The following is a 19956-nucleotide window of genomic DNA, read 5'->3' as shown; positions in this document are numbered from 1 at the left end:
TTGTGAGCTTGGCATTTCTTTTCACCATCTCCCTGGGATTCTTGTTCCCTCTGTCAACAAGCTCCTGTTCCTTGGATCCTTTGTAATCTTTCTTGTTTTGCTCCTTTGTATGGAACGTCTATTGTATTAGTTTTCTGAGTAAGTTTTAAAGTAATGTTTTGAAACCTTGCATGTCAAAAAATAATTTTGTTCAACGCCTGCGTTTAATTGCCTGGGTACGAAATTTCAATCTGGAAAGAATTTCTCCCAGTCTGGAGAAAGTATTGCTCCATTTCCCCCAGTATAGTCCAGGATCATTGTGTGAAACCTGGCTTCTCCCCTTTCTGAAAATGCTCCTTTCTTTGTGCCCAGGGTTCTGAAACTTCACAATAATTTTGGTAACTCCTTGAATTATTTAACTGAAAATTTAATTCCCTCCTCCTCAGTATTCTCTTATCTCTATTTTAAAATTGACCTTGTGGATGATTGTCTTTTTTTAACCTATATATTTTTTTCTATTTTTGATTTTTCATCTTTGTTTACAGTCATCTATTTTCTATAATTTTTAGTTATTTTCTAGGAGATTTGCAACTATCTCTGTTTTTTTCATTCATCTCCAGTATAGATTTGTTTATTTCTTAGAATTATTTTATTTGCCAAATTTTTCTTTAAACGGATAAGTATCCATTTATTCTCTCCTCTCTCTGAAGACATCAAAGAACTTTGACCTTTTCTTTTTGTGAAGTTTTGTTTCCTCTAAGTTACTGTACATTGGCTTTGTCTCCTGACCTTAAGATGAGCAGCTATCCTCAAACACCTGTCAGTCCTGGATGCCTGTTTATATTTAAGAGTTGTTGTTTGGTCACCCAGCCATGTCTGACTCTTTGCAACCCTGTGTACTGCAGCATGCCAGGCTTCCCTGTCCCGCACCGTCTCCCAAAGTTTGCCCAAGTTCATATCTTTTGCACCAGTGATGCCATCCAGCCATCTCATCCTCTCTTGTCCTCTTCTCCTTCTGCCCTCAATCTTTCCCAGTGTCAGGGTCTTTTCCAGTGAGTCAGCTGTTCACATCAGGTGACCAAAATACTGGAGTTTCAACTGTAGCATCAGTCCTTCCAATGAGGATTCAGGGTTGATTTCCTTTAAGATTTACTGGTTTGATCTCCTTGCTGTCCAAGGGACTCTCAGGAGTCTTCTCCAGCACCGCAGTTCAAAGGCATCAATTCTTTGGTGCTGTGCCTTCTTTATGGTCCAGCTATCTGAACCATATGTGACCACTGGGAAGACCATAGTCTTGACTATACGGACCTCTCTCAACAGAGTAATGTCTCTGCTTTTCAACACACTGTCTAGGTTTGTCATAGCTTTCCTACCAAGAAGCAGTCATCTTCTGATTTCATGGCTGCAGTCACTATCTGCAGTGATTTTAGAGCTCAAGAAGAGGACACTTGTCACTACTTCCACATTTCCCTTTCTGTTTGCCATGAAATAATGGGACTGGATGCCATGATCTTAGTTTTTTCAGTATTTAGTTTTAAGCCAGCTTTTTCACTTTTCCTCCTTCACCCTCATCAAGAGATTCTTTACTTCCTCTTCACTTTCTGCCATTAGAGTGGTATCCACATGTCCTAGATTGTTGATATTTCTCCCATCTATCTTGATTCCAGCTTGTAAGTTATCCAGCCCAGCATTTCTGATGATGTGTTCAGTGTATAGGTTAAATAAACAGAGTGACAACAGACAGACCTGTCATACTCCTTTCTCAATCCTAAACAAACCAGTTCCTCCATACAGGGTTCTAACAGTTGCTTCTTGACCAGCATACAGGTTTCTCAGGAGACAGGTAAGATGGTCTGGTAGTCCCATCTCTTTAAGAGCTTTCCATAGTTTGTTATGATCCACACAGTCAAAGGCTTTAGTGTAGTCGATGGAACAGAAGTAGATGTTTTTCTGGAATTCCCTCGCTTTCTCTATCATCTAGAGAATGTCGGCAATTTGATCTCTGGTCTGGTTCCCCTGCCTTCTTTAAACCCAGCCTGGATGTCTGGCAGTTCTTGGTTCATGTAATGCTGAAGCCTAGCATGCAAGATTTTAAGCATGACCTTACTAGCATGGGAGATGAGTGCAATTGTCCTGTGCTTTGAACATTCTTTAGCATTATCCTTCTTGTGAAGGGTTGAGGATTGACCTTTTCCAGTCCTGTGGACACTGGATCTTCCAGATTTGCTGACATATTGAGTGCATCACTTTGATAGCATCATCTTTTAGAGTTTTTGATAGCTCTACTGGAATTCTGCTGCATCCACTAGCTTTATTGACAGCAGTGCTCTTTCTAAGGCCCACTTGACTTGACCCTTCATGGATCACTGCCTCGTCATAGTGAAGGGGCTTGCATGGCTCAGTGAAGCCACGAGCCATGTTGGGCCACCCAGGATGGTTGAGTCATTGTGGAGAGTTCTGCCAAAATGTGATTCCCTGGAGGCAGGAATGGCCAACCACCCCAGTATACTTTGCTGTGAGAACCTTGTGAACTGCATTTTTGAAAGACATATGTAAGTATTAGACACCAAAAAACTCTTTTGGAAGCTGTGTACTGGGTGTCATTCTAAAGTGATTTGGGCGAGCCACTTTGTTAACAAACATTAGCCACTTTGATAACAAATATTAACGTCAAACATTAGTGTCTTTAGATCTTTTCTCTTGGGATAATAATATTCCTCAGAGAACAGTATCCTAATAGTTGCTTTTCTGACGTCTGTCACCTTCCTGCCAGAAATCTGGAGCAAAGTAAGGAAAGATGCTGAGGGCCTCCACATTCAGTAGGTAAGTTTCTCTCAGTTTCAGTATGTACCCATGCTCTTAAGTAATTCTCTGCCTCTTTATCCTGTTTTATTTTCCTTCTTGGTGCCCTTCACCGCATGACTCATGATATATTCATTTGTTTGTTGATTCTTTGTCTTCTCCAAGTAGAATGTAAGGCCAGTGTCTCTTTTTGTTCATTACTGCATACCCAATATCTGACAACAAAATGTTGTATGTAGGAGGTGCTCAATAAAAATTCATGTAATGAGATCGATTAAATCATATGAAATTTCTGCTATTCAGCTGTTTTTGACCTTCAAAATGCAACTTCATGTAGTTCAAATGAAATAAAAGAGCATCCTCATGGCTAAGAATTCTTCGTGATTGGGAAGTGATTATAGGAGATACTGAATATCTTTTATAGTGTATTGTATGAAAGTAATTAACAAATAGTAAGTGAGGAAACTCAAGCCCAGAAAAGTTAAATGACTTGCTCAAGACCAGGCTGTATTAGGCGGTGTGCAACCAAGACCAGAATCTTATATGTACCAGGCACCGTTGGAGGTTCTGGGGACAAACCACTGACTGAAGTAGACATGGTCTCTGTTAGGTATTTCTGGCAGTGAGAGAGGCAAATCCCAAGCACACAAGCATACGAGGACATTGAGTGGAATTGTTCTCAGCATCTTGCAATTTCAGCTAAAGGCCCCAAGCAATAGGACATGTGAGCCCTCATAAACTAAGGAGAGCAATGTGGAGCTTTCACATGCCACTTCAGGGCCAGACTGGTCCTTCAGCTCTCACCCTGACAGCTGCAACCAGCCTGGACACTCAGAATACAGAATACAGGGAGAGGGCCCTGGGTCATGGTAAAGGATAGTTCTCGGAATCAAGCACTATAGCTTTATCTGTACTGTCTCTGTATTCAGACTGGGGATATGGTAAGGAGTGCCCAGCCTGAACGCTTCTACAACTTGGTGCAATTATGACTCCAGAGAGATTTAATGTGGTAAAATTATAAGTGTATATGAATATTAAATGTTTAAGCAAAATGACAGAATAAAGTACATATCATTCCTACTTCTCCCAGAGAAGATCAATGAGAAATCTTGAGGTGCTGAGTTAAAGATTCCCATGTTCATGACATAAATCAAGTAGGAGGGCTCTCCAACCATCTGGGCCTAAAAGAAGCAAGGTTGATGTCCCTCACACTTCCAATTCTTGGTATCTGTCTTCATGTTGAGAGGAAATGAAAAACATTCAGTGAGCAGATGGCAGTCTGCATCAGGGCCTACTAAGTATACCTGTGTGTCGCAGGCCACAGTTACAATGGAAACAGCTGTTGACCTGGGCCAGCGTGTGTGAGTTTTCCATTAGATCACCTTGTTCGCCAGCCCATTTGTAGCTAAGTAAATGGAGTCATATTGCCATGATTGGCTTATTTCCATAGGTCGTTATGTAGAAGAACTGATAAAGCATGATTGCTTCAGAGGGGGGAAAAACCTGCTCAGAGATTCTGTTGGAGTTTCCAGGAAGGTCATCATTAACAAGGCTATTCAATAAACTCCCTACCACCTGGAGGTACTTTGCTAATCCCATGGCAGCCGGGGCAGGGGGGCTGGGGGCGGTGGTGGTGGCGGAGGGGAAGTCTGCTTGGATTGCTGTCAAATGTCAATGGAGAATGGGCCAGAGGCTTAGCATACCCATGTTTATGTTATTTTTCGATGGCGCACTTCCTCCTCTCTCTCCCTTCCTTTTCCCTTCCTTCTTTCAGGAACATTTTCGCCAGTGATGTGGGAATGAAGTGTTTTATAAGGTGAATGGACTCTCAAGGGGTGAAACAGCACTTTTCTTAACTTATCTTACGATAAGAATCCCCGTGTCTCTTTTACCTGTTGAAGTATACTTTCCAGGAAGGAAGGAACCAGTCTGAGTATCGGATCCTCATTGCCTGCCGTAGTGTCTAACATACAGTAGGTGCTCAATAATACCCACTGGCAGAAAGTATGGATCAACTGCATACGTACACTGGGAGGAATTTGGTTATGAGCCTAGATGCCCAATCTATGGAAGTCTTTAAATAGCACACTAGACATATAGCCATGGGCTGAAAATGGAATAAAAAATAAAGACAACCTGGAACAACCCCTAAACAGGACAGGATTAGTAACCAATATAGAGGTAAATGGCACTTGATAATCTAATACTTAGGAAGTATATCTGGCTGCCTTTGTTATCAATGATAGAAATTCCCTAGCTCACTTTCTGGTTTTCCTTCTAATAAATTGACTTCGATTAAGATTCTTTTCTTGAAAGTAACATTTATTAATTGTAGATACTCTGCCAAGATGCTTCATCTTTGTTTTGTCCTGTAAATAACAGGAAGTGGAATCTATCACAGTTTTTGAGATAAAGAAATTGTGGTTCTGAGAGTTTAAGTCATTTTTCCCACAGGTCATAAATAGAATGGCTAAGATTTGAACCCAGGCTTGCTTGACTGCTATATCTCACTGTCTGTTAAACATCAGAAGACACCTTTAATGCTCCCTAGACATACCTCATCTTCTTGAATTCTACTTAGGATAGAATTTCTTGAGAGCTTCGTTCTTCAGTTTGCATTTTTTTCTTTGGCCCATGAATTTGATGACCCTGAAGTTGCACCCAATGACCTTTAGAATTTGACCCAACCTGGGGTAGAGTTGGCTCTGCTAGCCAGTGAGCACTATGGTAGCTGCCCTTTAGAAGTCATGAGAAACTAGCACTTGGGGAAGGTTAACTCCACTTGCTCACAGGCACACCAGGGAGCGTGGCATTGGTCACAAATGTGGCTGTCATGGACTTGGGTAGAAGATGAGCCAGTTAGATGCCAAGGTGAAGGGTTAACCGGGAGGTCCTACTTCCAGATTTAAATGTTGCTCTTGTCTCTACGAAAGCAATGCACCCTGCTGGGGCTTCCTTCATGCCGTCCTGGCTGGAGTTTGCCATCTCTCTGCCTTTCCCCTGGCTGTCCTTGGGAACCACTCTCTCATTTCCTTTCTCTTCTGTGGTCTTTCTTCCTTGCTTCACGGATGCCCTCAGCCCCAGACCCCATTAGGGCGCACTGAAGACAGCAGCTTCGTTGTCTTAGAAGGTTAGCCCCTAGACGCCATTTTCATCAGTTTATACTCTAGCCCAGAGAACCAGAGCTTCACTGACTCCCTGACGGCCTGTCTCTGCCCAGCGTTTGGAACAGGAGTGGAGCCACACCAACATTTCTGGAAGGCAGGGTTGCTTTCTGTTCCTCGCGTCACCAATACCTTGCTTTCAGCCTGTCCCCCTCTTTCTTCTTCCTGATCGGGCTCCCAAGCTGAACTGCAGCAGTTCTTTTCTCAGGGGCTTTGGAATTTCTTTAGTGCAGAAGTTGTTTGCGAATTAGGACATGCAACTCTTTTGAGTTGGTCCTCCGTTTTCTTTGCTTTCTTCCTAGGTGACAATCCACAGCAGCTGCTTGAATGCAGGCGGGCCTATCGTTTCACTATGATGCTTGCTCTCCATCTGAGAGGCAGGGCTGTCTTAAGGCAGAGCTGAACACTCTGACAGCTGATAATGTTCAGTTCAGTTCAGTCGCTCAGTCGTGTCCGACTCTCCGCGACCCCATGAATCACAGCACGACAGGCCTCCCTGTCCATCACCAACTCCCGGAGTTCACTCAAACGCATGTCCATTGAGTCGCTGATGCCATCCAGACATCTCATTCTCTGTCGTCCCTTTCTCCTCCTGCCCCCAACATTTCCCAGCATCAGAGTCTTTTCCAGTGAGTCAATTTATAGCATGAGGTGGCCAAAGTATTGCAGTTTCAGCTTTAGCATCAGTCCTTCCATTGAACACCCAGGATTGATCTCCTTTAGAATGGACTGGTTGGATCTCCTTGCAGTCCAAGGGACTCTCAAGAGTCTTCTCCAGCACCACAGCTCAAAAACAGCTTGAAGCTCAACATTCAGAAAACTAAGATCATGGCATCTGGTCCCATCACTTCATGAGAAATAGATGGAAAAACAGTAGAGACAGTGTCAGACTTTATTTTTTTGGGCTCCAAAATCACTGCAGATGCTGATTGCAGCCATGAAATTAAAAGACGCTTACTCCTTGGAAGGAAAGTTATGACCAACCTGCTGCTGCTAAGTTGCTGCTAAGTCGCTTCAGTCGTGTCCGACTCTGTGCGACCCCATAGCCATAGCCGTCCCTGGGATTCTCCAGGCAAGAACACTGGAGTGGGTTGCCATTTCCTTCTCATAACCAACCTAGATAGTATATTAAAAAGCAGAGACATTACTTTGCCATTCAAGGTCCGTCTAGTCAAGACTATGGTTTTTCCAGTGGTCATGTATGGATGTGAGAGTTGGACTGTGAATAAAGCTGATAATGTTAGATGCCTTTTAAAATTTTCTTCCTTAAAGAGTGTTGGATGACAGTGATGATGACCTACGGAAAGCAATTAAGGCTTCAGGATCATTTCTACCTGTGAGCTGGGAATGAGATGGCAGGGATCACCAAGGGACTCTTCATAATGAGTAATAGCTTCTCTGGGTAAGGTAGCTTCTGTTGCAGTGAGTTGTTTTTTCCTGCTAAAGTAGGTAGACAAATGCACCTGAACTCTCAGATGCTGATAGATCAACTTAATCTTCTCTATTTCTCCAAAATATTCTACAGAGAGTGTAGCTACTTCCTCCCCTCCCCCCACAAGGAACACCAAGTTTTCCTCTCTTACTAAGGTGTAGGGGGTTCATAAAATTGCTTATTATCCCAGAAGATTTACCGCCCTGTAGCAGCTTCCCTGGGGAATAAAAGCAGCTACTGCTTTGAAGACTTATGAATAGCTTCACATCTAAGAGTGGAACTGTGATATTCAAAGGCACAGCGTGAGCAGTTTTGTCATTGGTGAGGCTGGTTTTTCTGGATATGGAGCGTGTGATTTCCTGTTGGTAGAACCTGAGTTGTTGGAGCAATGGAAAGTCTTGTCATTCTTTGAGTCACTGGCAGAAGCACCTTGGCAAATTATTGACCTATTTGAGTGGTGGGAAGAAACCTGATTGAGATTTCTCAGTCTACCAGGATTCTAAAAATCTTTGGGCTTCCCTGGTGGCTCAGACAGTAAAGAATCTGCCTGAAATGCAGAAGACCAGGGTTTGATCCCTGGGTTGGAAAGATCCCCTGGGGAGGGGGCCATGGCAACCCACTCCAGTGTTCTTGCGTAGAGAATCCCATGGACAGAGGCTAGCCTTGCATGCTATCTTAAACTGGTTGTTTTTGCTGAAAAGAGTTGACATTTGCCTATTATGAATGTGGGCAGTAGGACTTGCTGTTCATTTAGCATATGAAGTTGATATAAAACGTGTAAAAACATTAAGATTGGGCACCTTGTGTAGAGAACCTCTTTTGCACCACTGAAAATTGGATAATTGCCAGCTATTTAGATATATTGGTGGAGAACAGATGTTACCATGACACCAAAGCAATGTCTGCCTGAACCATATGTTTTCCAATACAAATACAAGGTTTTTTTTTTTTTTAATTCAGAATGTTCTCATTATTGGAGTTTTGCTGTTATGACAAATTAGAAGACAGCAGGAAATGTCTAGGACTGTGTAACACAGATCCATTTCCAGAAAACAGATCAGTCCTTTAGAAAAGGACATTCCAGAAAAAATCCTTTCTTTGCCCACAGTAAGTTTCAGAATAGATTAAATATACTTTGGACACAGAGAAGGTGTAATAGAAAGCATTGCGGGCTGAAATAATTTGATTTTCATTCTCCAGGCTCAGGTTGAGGGAGGTGGGCATGCTAGACCATGAGAATACCATCCCGAGTCTTCTTTGTGGCCCAGCATATTATCAGCTTCAATCTGAATAGTTATGTGTCTGTGGGCACAGTAGGCACCTATGGCTGTTTAATGTGTTTTGAAAACTCTCATTTGTCTTGATCATGTCCCCATTTTTTTCTTCTCTGCCTGTTGAGATATGATGCAGAAGTCTGCATCAGAATCCCTTGCTGCTTAAGGTACAAAAAAGAGCTCATGACCTAGATTTTCTCATTTGGACATACCTGCCCCAGAGACGGATGAGGAAGGAACAAGGCTGGGCTGTGTTCCCACGTGGATTCGTTTCCTGGCAAGCGTGGTGGCAGACCGGTTCCTGTTCGGCTGACACCCAGTCCCAGGTATGCTCAGTGTTGAGCACTGGGCGGTGGCAGCAGTGGTATTTTCATTAGGATGCTTCCCCGTGGGTGGATGGGTATTGCTCTCGAGCATTTGATGACTCACTGATTCTCCTTGTAAGTCTAATTCTCTGCTTCTCCTTGATATTCTGGATACAAAACATGATAACAGAGAAGTAGTTTCATTTCAGCAGAAATAGATTAGAAGTGCTTTGGAAAAGGAAGAGTCAAAGTGTCCATAGAATTGAAAAACCTAGGCAGATAGATTTCATCTGCCTTCAAATTTGAAGGTTCTTTTCTTAATTAAATATGAGATTTTCCCTTTTAACTTTTCCCAAAGCTGTACAAGGAAAGGTACTAGGGGAAAAAAATCTTGAGTATTTTCAAGAGCTTGTAAAATAGTATGAAGGAAATAAAAATTGTCTAAATTCATCATCTGGGATAATTTATTTTTAGCTTTTTTTATGCTCCAGGTTTATTGAGATATAGTTGACTTATAATGTTGTATAAGTTTAAAGCGAACAGCATGATGATCTGATACATGTGTGTTTTATGAAATGATTCCTACAATACATTTAGTTAACATATCCGTCACTTCATAGGTATCTTTTGTGTGTGTGTGTGTGTACAGTGAGAAATTTTAAGATTTACTGTCTTAGCAACTTTCACATATAAAAATACAGTATTGCTAATTGTAGTTGCTGTGTTGTACATTAGATCCTCAGAACTTATTCATCTTGTAATTGGAAATTTGTGCTATTTGACCATTTTTATCCATTCCCTGCTGCCCTCCCCTGCCTCTAACTTATTTCAGTTAACACGGTATTCTAAAAATTCATTCATATTGTCACAGATGGCAGAATTTCCTTTTTTATGGGTGAATAATATTCTTATATCTATATTATCTATTTATCTCACCTTTTTTTTATTCATCTGTCAGTGGACACTCAGCTAACTTCTTCTTGGTTATTATAGATAATCCTGCAGTGAATGTGAGGGTACAGATATCTTTTTGAGATAGTGTTTTCATTTCCTTCAGATGTATACCCAGAAGTAGAAATACCAGATTATATTATAGTTCTGTTCTTAATTTTTTTAGGGACCTCCATACTGTTTTCTGTAGTACCTATACCAGTTTACATTTGCACCAACAGTGCACAAGTGTTTCCTTGTCTCCACATCCTCAATAGCACTTGTTATTGTTTGTCTTTCTGGTAATAACCACTGCCATTTTAATAGGAATGAGGTGATATCTAACAGTGGCATTGATTTGCAATTCCCTGAGATTAGTGATGTTAAGCACTTTGTCATGGACCTGTTGGCCATTTGTATATCTTTGGGAAAATGTCTATTCAGTTTCCTTGTCCATTTCTTAACTGGATTATTTGTTTTTTGATTGTTTGTTTTTGTCATTGAGTTGTGTGAGTTTCTTACATATTTTGGATATGAATCTCTTATCAGATTTGTAGGATTTGTAAATGTTTTCTCCCATTCCATAGTTTGCCTTTTCATTTTGTTGGTCATTTCTTTTCCTATGCAGAAGCTTTTTAGTTTGACATAGTCTCACTGGACATTTTTTTTTTTTTTTACTTTTGTTGCCTATGTTTTTGGTGTCATACCCAATAATTTATTGTGAAGACCAATAACAAGGAGATTTTCTCCCATGTTTTCTTGGGAATTTTATAGCTTCAAGTCTTGACTTTTAAGACTTTAATCCATTTTGTTTTAATGTTTGTGACTGGTGTACGATAGTCCAGTTTCATTCTGTTGCATGTCAACATTCCATTTCCAGCATCGTTTTTTGAAGAGGCAGTCTTTTCTGCATGGAGTATTCATGGTCCTCTTGTCAAATATTAGTTATATATGTGTGGGTTTATTTCTGAGCTCTCAATTTTTCTCTGTTGGTCTATGTAAATGTTTTGATGCCAGTATCATACTGTTTTGTTTATTATAGCTTCGAGTATAGTTTGAAATCAGAAAGTATGATACTGCCAGTTTTGTAGTATAGTTTGAACTCAGGAAGTGTGATACTGCTAGAATTTCAGTAAAATACTAGCAAGCCAAATTCAACAGTGCATTAAATGATCATACACTATGATCAAGTGGAACTCATTCCTGGGGATGCAAGGCTGGTTAAACTTATGCAAATCAATAAATATATGAAGCATCACATTAATAGGTGGAAAACCAAAGATAAAAATTATGTGATCATCTCAACAGATAGAGAAAAAGCATTTGATAAAATCGACATCCTTTCATGATAAAAGCTGTCAACAAATTTGGTGTAGAGGGCAATGTACTTCAACATCATAAAGACTGTATATGACAAGTCCACATCGAACATGATACTTAGTGGTGAAAGGTTGAAAGCTTTTCCTCTAAGGTCGGGTTCTCACTTTCATCGCACTATTTGCCATAGTGCTGGAAGGCCTAGAAGTCTTTTCAAAGTGTAGTCCACAGACCTTTGGAAGTTCCCCAACCCTTTAAAACCTACAAGGGTGTCTGCAAAGACAAAATTATTTTCGTAATAATCCTGACAACCTTTGCCTTTTTTCCTTTAACATTTGCACTAATGGTGCAAAAGCAATGAATAATAACTGATTATTATTGCGAAATAATTCAGCTTATTTAGGCTACACTCATCTGGATAGCACTGCTTCAAACTGTAGGTTGACTGGATTTGATTCCAGAATGTGAATCTGCTCCATATACATTTGTTTTGGAAACAGGCTGAAGGGACTGTAGTTCCCAGGAACATACTATTCTCATAGCACTGACACACTGAAAAGCAAGATCCAAGCCAAACTGTGGGGACAGATTTGAGACCTTGATTGTATCATGTCCACTGATAGACCAAAGCAGATCAAGCTTAGCATCCATAGGCCACGAGAGTACACTGTCCACTGGAGCAGAGAGAGTAGCATGAATAATAATGATCATCAGTGGCACCAACTACATCAGTAGTCATTATATTCTTCACAATCATGAACTCGTGGATAAGAAAACCCCCTAAATCCCATGACACTCAAGAATACCCTTAGTGGAGCACTTTGATGTATACCTAATGATCATGGTTGTCTTGAGGAAGAGCATTTGTGTAGTTGTTTGAGTTGCATGTTGAATGAGCTATTTTTTTTTTTTCATGACATACCATCTTTACTTAAAAAAGAGTGACTGGAAGACAAGCTAGTTATTCGGAATTGGACATTTGGCAGGAATTTATTGAAAATGAATAAAGGGAGCCTGTTACTTCATGGCAAACACCACTGGCAGTATTTGTGGCAGATGATACAATTTTAGCTTTCTGGTGAAATTAAAATTTTGGAAAATTTGTATCTACCATCATGAACTTAACAACTTCTTAATACTTAAAGACTTTTATGAGTTTGTAATCATAATAGCTAATGTGCTTTTAAAAAATATTGTATGATAAAAAAGTGTCAACAGTTGGAATGTGTATATGACTCTTTGAATCAATATTTTGCAAATAACAGTGCACAGTGTTAGAAAATTATGTGTGGGTGAAAATTCTATTTAAAGTTTAAGATAGACCAATGGATTTTAGTCTTAGAGAGTGCAAAAAGTTTGATTCTACTCTTTAAGAAACTGCTTGTTGAATTTTGATGTAACATCAAAGAAGAATATCTGTAAGTGTACTTCTTCATTTCTTCCTTTTTCATGTATATTTTTGTGAGACCACATTTTCTTTATATACTTCAACCAAAGCATAATTTTGTAGCAGGCAGAATGCTGAAGTATGTAACAGAATCCAACCTTCTTATACTGACAGACAGTAAAGAGATTTGCAAAAGTATAAAACAATGGCATTCTTCTCACTAACTTTTTGTCTTGGAAATAGTTATTATTTTTTAAAATTATGTCATTTATGTTAGTATACAATGACTTTATTATTGTAATTCTGGAATTAATAGCTTAAACATTTCTTAATGTAAAAAAATTTTAGTGGATATAACCCACATTAACAAAACTCTTTGAAGTCCTTAGTAATATCAAGTGTAAAATAGATTTGGTTCAAAAAGAATTTTTAAATGCTACCTTCATAAATCATTCTTGGGGGATTTTGCATTTCACTATTATGAGGCTATACCAAGCAAGTTATATAGTCAGCAGTAGATTAGGATGACCTCCCAATTTGGATATGAAACTGGGAATGATGATCAGTATTAGTCACATAAGTAAGTCCAAAAGAAAAGCAAAGCTTTAAAAAGCCTGACACTTTGTTCACACGCACTAAAGACCGATGAGCTTGGTTACTGACACGAGATGGTAAGTGCAGCTATTGGTCTCCTAGGGACGCTCTTTGCTTTGCCACGCCACATACATGCTGTTTTGATCTCAGAGACTGGTCTTCTGTCTGGTTTCCTTGTGTTTAATACCTCCGACATATGGCTTATTTCTCTGTCTACCTCTTATAATGCCATTTCATTGGGGGGCTTTGAGATTAGCATAAGGAATAATGAGCAGACTACAGTTCTGTTTTAAGTGGGTTTCCTTATCAAAAATACATAGCATTATGTGACATTCTTAGGATTCAGTGCTTCTACTGATGACATATAATACAGAGTTGAATACAACTATTCAGTTTGACATAGTCAAGTGTATTATTACCTGGTACAGAGCATAAAAACAGAAGAGGGAAAGCAGCTGGGTGAAAATAACCAGAGAAAGAAAAGAAAGATGTTTTCCTGCTGTTTTTCTGGTGTCAGCACTTCTTTTTCTGAGCTTTGAATGTATCTCTTCATTTCCTCTCTCCCTGGGACTCTGGCTTCTCAGCTGGAGTTTGATATAACTGAAAGCATGCTGTTGGTACAGTGAAGTCACCTATGCTCAAATGTGTCCTTGCTGCTTATTAGCTATGTGACCTTGATCAGGCGACTTCACCTGTCTTTGCTCTAGTTCCCTTTCTCTATGATGGGGATAATAATGAGTGAGTCTACATCTCTGAATGAAGAATAAGTGAAACAATCCATGGCCCATGCTCAGCATCTTACCTGCTACCAGTGAGTCCTCCATGGATATCAGCCATGACTCTTGTGCCCTGCTTTTCCTCATTGGTGTTTTTATCCCAACTGTACTTTAAACGAGTAGGAAAAACAAAGAATTATGTTAGAGACTTCCACAAATGCATATTAAATCAATATATACCAGGCATTGTGCCAGAGTTAGGAGACACAAGATGAATGAAAACAGTGTCCAGAAAGGCAGATGCCTTGTCCAGGTAGCATATTATTTTATTCCTAGCCTCTGTAAAGGAAAGATATACCCATCTGAATGCAGAGTTCCAAAGAATAGCGAGGAGAGATAAGAAAGACTTCCTCAGCGATCAGTGCAAAGAAATAGAGGAAAACAATAGAATGGGAAAGACTAGAGATCTCTTTAAGAAAATTAGAGATACCAAGGGAACATTTCATGCAAAGATGGGCACAATAAAGGACAGAAATGGTATGGACCTAACAGAAGCAGAAGATAGAAGAGGTGGCAAGAATACATAGAAGAACTGTACAAAAATGATCTTCACGACCAAGATAGTCACGATAACGTGATCACTGACCTAGAGCCAGACATCCTGGAATGTGAAGTCAAGTGGGCCTTAGGAAGCATCACTATGAACAAAGCTAGTGGAAGTGATGGAATTCCAGTTGAGCTATTTCAAATCCTGAAAGATGATACTGTGAAAGTGCTGCACTCAACATGCCAGCAAATTTGGAAAACTCAGCAGTGGCCACAGGACTGGAAAAGTTTAGTTTTCATTCCAATCCCAAAGAAAGGCATTGCCAAAGAACGCTCAAACTACCGCACAATTGCATTCATCTCACACACAAGTAAAATAATACTTAAAATTCTCCAAGCCAGGCTTCAGCAATACATGAACTGTAAAATTCCAGATGTTCAAGCTGGTTTTAGAAGAGGTAGAGGAACCAGAGATCAAATTGCCAACATCCTCTGGATCATGAAAAAAGCAAGAGAGTTCCAGAAAAACATCTATTTCTGCTTCATTGACTATGCCAAAGCCTTTGTCTGTGTGGATCACAATAAACTGTGGAACATTCTGAAAGAGCTGGAAATACCAGACAACCTGACCTGCCTCTTGAGAAACCTGTATGCAGGTCAGGAAGCAATGGGTAGAACTGGACATGGAACAACAGACTGGTTCCAAATAGGAAAAGCAGTACATCACCCTGCTTATTTAACTTCTATGCAGAGTACATCGTGAGAAACACTGGGCTGGAGGAAGCACAAGCTGGAATCAAGATTGCCGGGAGAAATATCAGTAACCTCAGATATGCAGATGACACCACCCTTATGGCAGAAAGCGAAGAAGAACTAAAGAGCCTCTTGATGAAAGTGAAAGAGGAGAGTGAAAAAGTTGGCTTAAAGCTCAACATTCAGAAAACTAAGATCATGGCATCCAGTCCCATCACTTCATGGCAGATAGATGGGGAAACAGTGGAAACAGTGGCTGACTTTATTTTTCTGGGCTCTAAAATCACTGCAGATGGTGATTGAAGCCGTGAAATTAAAAGACACTTACTCCTTGGAAGGAAAGTTATGACCAACTTAGACAGCATATTAAAAAGCAGAGACATTACTTTGCCAACCAAGGTCTGTCTAGTCAAGGCTATGGTTTTTCCAGTGGTCATGTATAGATGTGAGAGTTGGAGTATAAAGAAAGCTGAGCACCAAAGAATTGATGCTTTTGAACTGTTGTGTTGGAAAAGACTCTTGAGAGTCCCTTGGACTGCAAGGAGGTCCAACCAGTCCATCCTAAAGGAGATCAGTCCTGGGTGTTCATTGGAAGGACTGATGCTGAAGCTGAAATTCCAATACTGTGGCCACCTCATGCAAAGAGCTGACTCATTGGAAAAGACCCTGATGCTGGGAAAGATTGAAGGCAGGAGGAGAAGGGGATGACAGAGGATGATATGTTTGGATGGTATCACCGACTCGATTGATTTGGGTGGACTCCGGGAGTTGGTGATGGACAGGGAGGCCTGGCGTGCTGTAGTCCATGGGGTCACCAAGAGTCAGACATGACTAAGGGATTGAACTGATCCAGGTGTCTGACATAGAGTAGATATTTTTAAAATGTGTGCCAAAATAAAATAATTCACCTATGAGGTAATTATAATTACTCTTACCATTTTTCAGGTAAACTAAAATGTAGGAAGATTCATTTATTCTGTGTCACCTAGCTAGTAAGTGACAATTAGAATTGAAACCACCTCAGTTTGACTCAGCTTGGAGTTGGTATGCTGCATCTCTAGGAAAGCTGATACTGGCTGTCATGATTCTTGAGAGGTGTACATTGGGATCCTTAATTTCTAGTTTCTAAAGAGTGTCATCACCTTGCAGGTAATCCAACTGTTCCACAAAACATGTCCTAAGTATTGAGTATTCACCTTTTTGACTAGGACACTGCACTGTACTAATGTTGGCGGACCTGTCAGTTGACATGAGAGATGTTAGTGAAACTTACACCCCATCCAGGGGGACAGCTGCTAATTAATTAATTATGTGACTTGCCTTTGTGATGAATGCTGTATGCGAACATTTATCAGAAGTTCTAACTTAATCTGATCGAGTGGTCAGAAAGTCTATCTCAGTGAAGGGACTTTTAAGTTGAGCTTTGAAGGGCAAATATTAACTAGACAATAAATTGAGAACATTTCTAGCAGAATGGTAGGTACCCAACATGGACTCGGGACACTGCAGTTAAAGGAAGAAGGCCTTTGTACCACACCCAGGGGGTGAGAAAGGCAGTGAGGTCCATGATGCTGCAGAGACAGATAGGGCCAGATTATCCAGAACTTCAGAACCAGGTTAAGCATTTTGGTCTTCCCCTAACTCCAGTAGGATTTACAGAAAAGAGTTGTGATAAGATACACAGTTTAGAAAAATCACAGTGTGAAAGGACTCACAGGCGAGCTCTGTTGAAAGATGGCAGCATAGACCAGGATAATGAATTGGAGGTGGAGAAAAGTGGGTAGATTTGAAAGTCTATACCTGTGGGATAGACTTTATAGACTCAGTAACATAGATCAGGTAGATGAGCAGGAGGCTGATCCAATTTTGTGGGACCTGAAGCTTATGGAACTGAGACGCTCCTCCAGAAGTTGATTTTCTGTAAAAATGGAGGTCCAGAGCCCTTACATGCAGAACTCAATGAGGTCGAGATGATTAAGAGAAGGGGCTTCTTTTCCTGCAGCTCATTTTATTGAGGGACAACCCTTTCCCCAGAATCTTTTGTATCATTTCTCTCAAGTGTAGGAGGTTGGATAGAAAAATAGATGATCCATTTCAATTTTAAGACTCTTGACTGTGGCGGGTAGAAAACAATTTAGGCAGGCGTGTTATCTGTGAGACAAGAAAGCAATCCACACCCATGCTCTGGTAGCAAAATACAATTATTTAACAAGATTTTTTTGAAAGAATAATTTATGCTTGGACAGCAGAGAGAAACCGAGCGGTACTCAACAAACTGGGGCAACGACCACTCTGTGTATTATGGACGTGAGTGACTGGGTGGCACCCTCTTTTCTCTTACTTCTTAATTGTCGCCCCGCGTGAAGATGAGTTCCAGCTCTTCCTGGGATCACTGTGGGTGGACTCTGACTCATCCCCTCGTTGGCAACGGTTGGCACCTGTTTTCCATCAGCTAGTGTATGCTGCAGCGTTTTGTACTAAGGCAAGGAGGAGGCACGAGCTGTACACGCTCAGAAATAGTCAGGCATGTGGTGGTTGTAAGCCTTACTTGTGATAGAACCCAGAGTCATGCTGGGAAAGTATTAACTGGAGATGGTTTTCTGGAAGATCATGTCTCCCCAAGTGAGCTGAGAGAACACTGGTCCTGGAAGATGGTCCAGGAAGCAGGATTATGTCTGGAGAAGTGAATACCCCTCTTGAAGAGCTAGGATGCAAAGCATTGTTTTCAGGGGACTTCTGAGAACTCCTGTACAGTAAAGGAATACAAAAAACTCACTTGTTCATTCACTTTTTCACTGCTGCACGTGACCAGGGAGTCCCTTTTTAAGACACCTACCCCCACACACCCACACACCCACCACAGATTAAGAATACACTTTGGGGGATAAAAGATGCATTAACCTCAAGGCAGGAAGTGCAAGGAGTGGGGAGAGAAATAAAATGGCCCACCATAGTAGAAAACTCCTAGAGTCCATGCCCAGACTAGCGACATCCTGGTTTTCAATATGTTTTGGTAGCCCTTGGGCTGGACAACACATAAATTTCTGTGGAGCTGATTCTTGATCCAGAGGATGCCTGAGCTAGTGAGTTGGTCTCTTGATCCTTTAAGAAAAGGGCTTTGGTTCATTTCAAAATAGGTCAAAGTGATTATTGAGAAGGACAACTGCCTTTCTCATTTTTCAGTATATTGAGATTTGAAATTTTGAGTAAAGAAGCAGCATAAAACTATCCAGTTGTTCCTGGAAGTATAAGATTGTCTGTTAAGGTATCAGTTTGAAAAATTTGGAGCTACAACTGAAAAGTCAAAGAGGATGACATAGTGAAGACCAGTTTTAAAATTCTGGCTTGGCTCTGTGATCTTGGGCCAGTGACTTTACCTCTGTGAATCTCATTTTCAGTATCTGTAAAAACATTTCCCTTGTAGCATGATGCAAGCATTAGAAATAATACATTCATTCTCGTGAATTATCTCATTATTGACAAAATATAGAACCCATGTACTTAATATGCAGTAAATGTTCACTTAATAAAAAGCTATTTCTATTCATTCTAATAGCAGAAAAGAACTGATAGTATAAGACACATAGTATTCACTTGATTCCCATGCTATAAATATTTTCTAAAATGTATGTCCTCTTTTTGTCTTGCTGATGTAAAGCAATAGCCTGAAATTTCTGCCAGGTTAAAAATCTCATTTCTATGCTTGTTATCTATGTGACCTTGAACAAATCACAGCACCTCTCTCTGCCTCAATTCTCTAACCTAAAAATAGGGACACATATTATTTATCTCCTATTTCTTTTGCAATTCCTGGGTGCCTTCAGCTGAGCAATGCACTGTGCTGCCGATACAATTAAGGACTCGTTGTTTTTAATGTCAGCATTTCTCAATATTTTATAAAATGCTTGCATTTGAAAATTCCCAGCTCATTGCACACACAAAAAGTGATTGGCCATGAGACAAATTTAGCTCACGATTTCCTTTTTTCTTCATCTCCTTTCTCTTCAGTTGTCACCTCTAGCCTTCCTTGGCTTTGGGTAGCTGCTGTTTGACACTCCCTTCTCATTGTGGTCCAGACTTCACTGGCTACAATTCAGTGGTTTTTAGTGTGACCCTAGGAGAAATTTCCCATTGGAATGACAATTCTCAAGGCACCATCACTTTGACCAGCAATAATTTACAGTATTTCCATCTTCTTTATTAATTCTAATTTTTTTTCTTTCTTAAATTTGTAGATAAGAACTACAAATTCACATCTATTTGACTCTCTTTTCATAGCACCATGATAATAATATGAGCAGTAGTTTCACTAATAATAAAAACTAACATTTATTGAAAATTTATTAGGCATAGGAACCATACTAAATAATTTATCTGCATTATCTTATTTAATCTTATGAGCGGTAGACTTCATCATCAAAAATGAAGAAGCAGAACTTAGAAAGGTGAAGTAACCTTCTCAAGGGCACACAGCTAGAATCCAGTAGAGTCAGAATTCACATTCACTTGTGGCTGATGGAAGAACCTACAGCTTTAGCAACTTTGTGTTGCTGTTGAATTTTCAGACTTTTTTTTTTTTGCCCTTTAATAATAATGATGCAAGAAGTAACTGTCAAGGTTATAAGGCAGAACCAGACATAGAGGCTACTCTCCTCACATCAAAACATCATCTAGATTTATACGTCATCTGTTGCTGGGGCTTCAAGAGACAGAGATAGAGCTAACGGTAGAAGGGAACAGTGACGACAGCCTTGGAG

General features: G+C 40.2%; 1 pseudogene across 1 annotated transcript in view; it reads left to right on the top strand.

Annotated features, from left to right (window-relative positions):
• The first annotated feature begins 2776 nt into the window (after positions 1–2776).
• The window catches only part of LOC129558979 (polyadenylate-binding protein 1 pseudogene), a 180795-nt pseudogene continuing 163615 nt past the window's right edge, over positions 2777–19956 (top strand). Inside the window, exon 1 of the transcript XR_016038132.1 lies at positions 2777–2802. The product of XR_016038132.1 is annotated as a polyadenylate-binding protein 1 pseudogene (transcript). The remainder of the gene's footprint in view (positions 2803–19956) is intronic.

Source organism: Moschus berezovskii, chromosome 8, assembly GCF_049115385.1.
Source record: "Moschus berezovskii isolate FMDL1 chromosome 8, NW_MosBer_1.0, whole genome shotgun sequence".
Classification (NCBI taxonomy): Eukaryota; Metazoa; Chordata; class Mammalia; order Artiodactyla; family Moschidae; genus Moschus; species Moschus berezovskii.
This window is presented reverse-complemented; position numbering and strand designations above follow the sequence as displayed.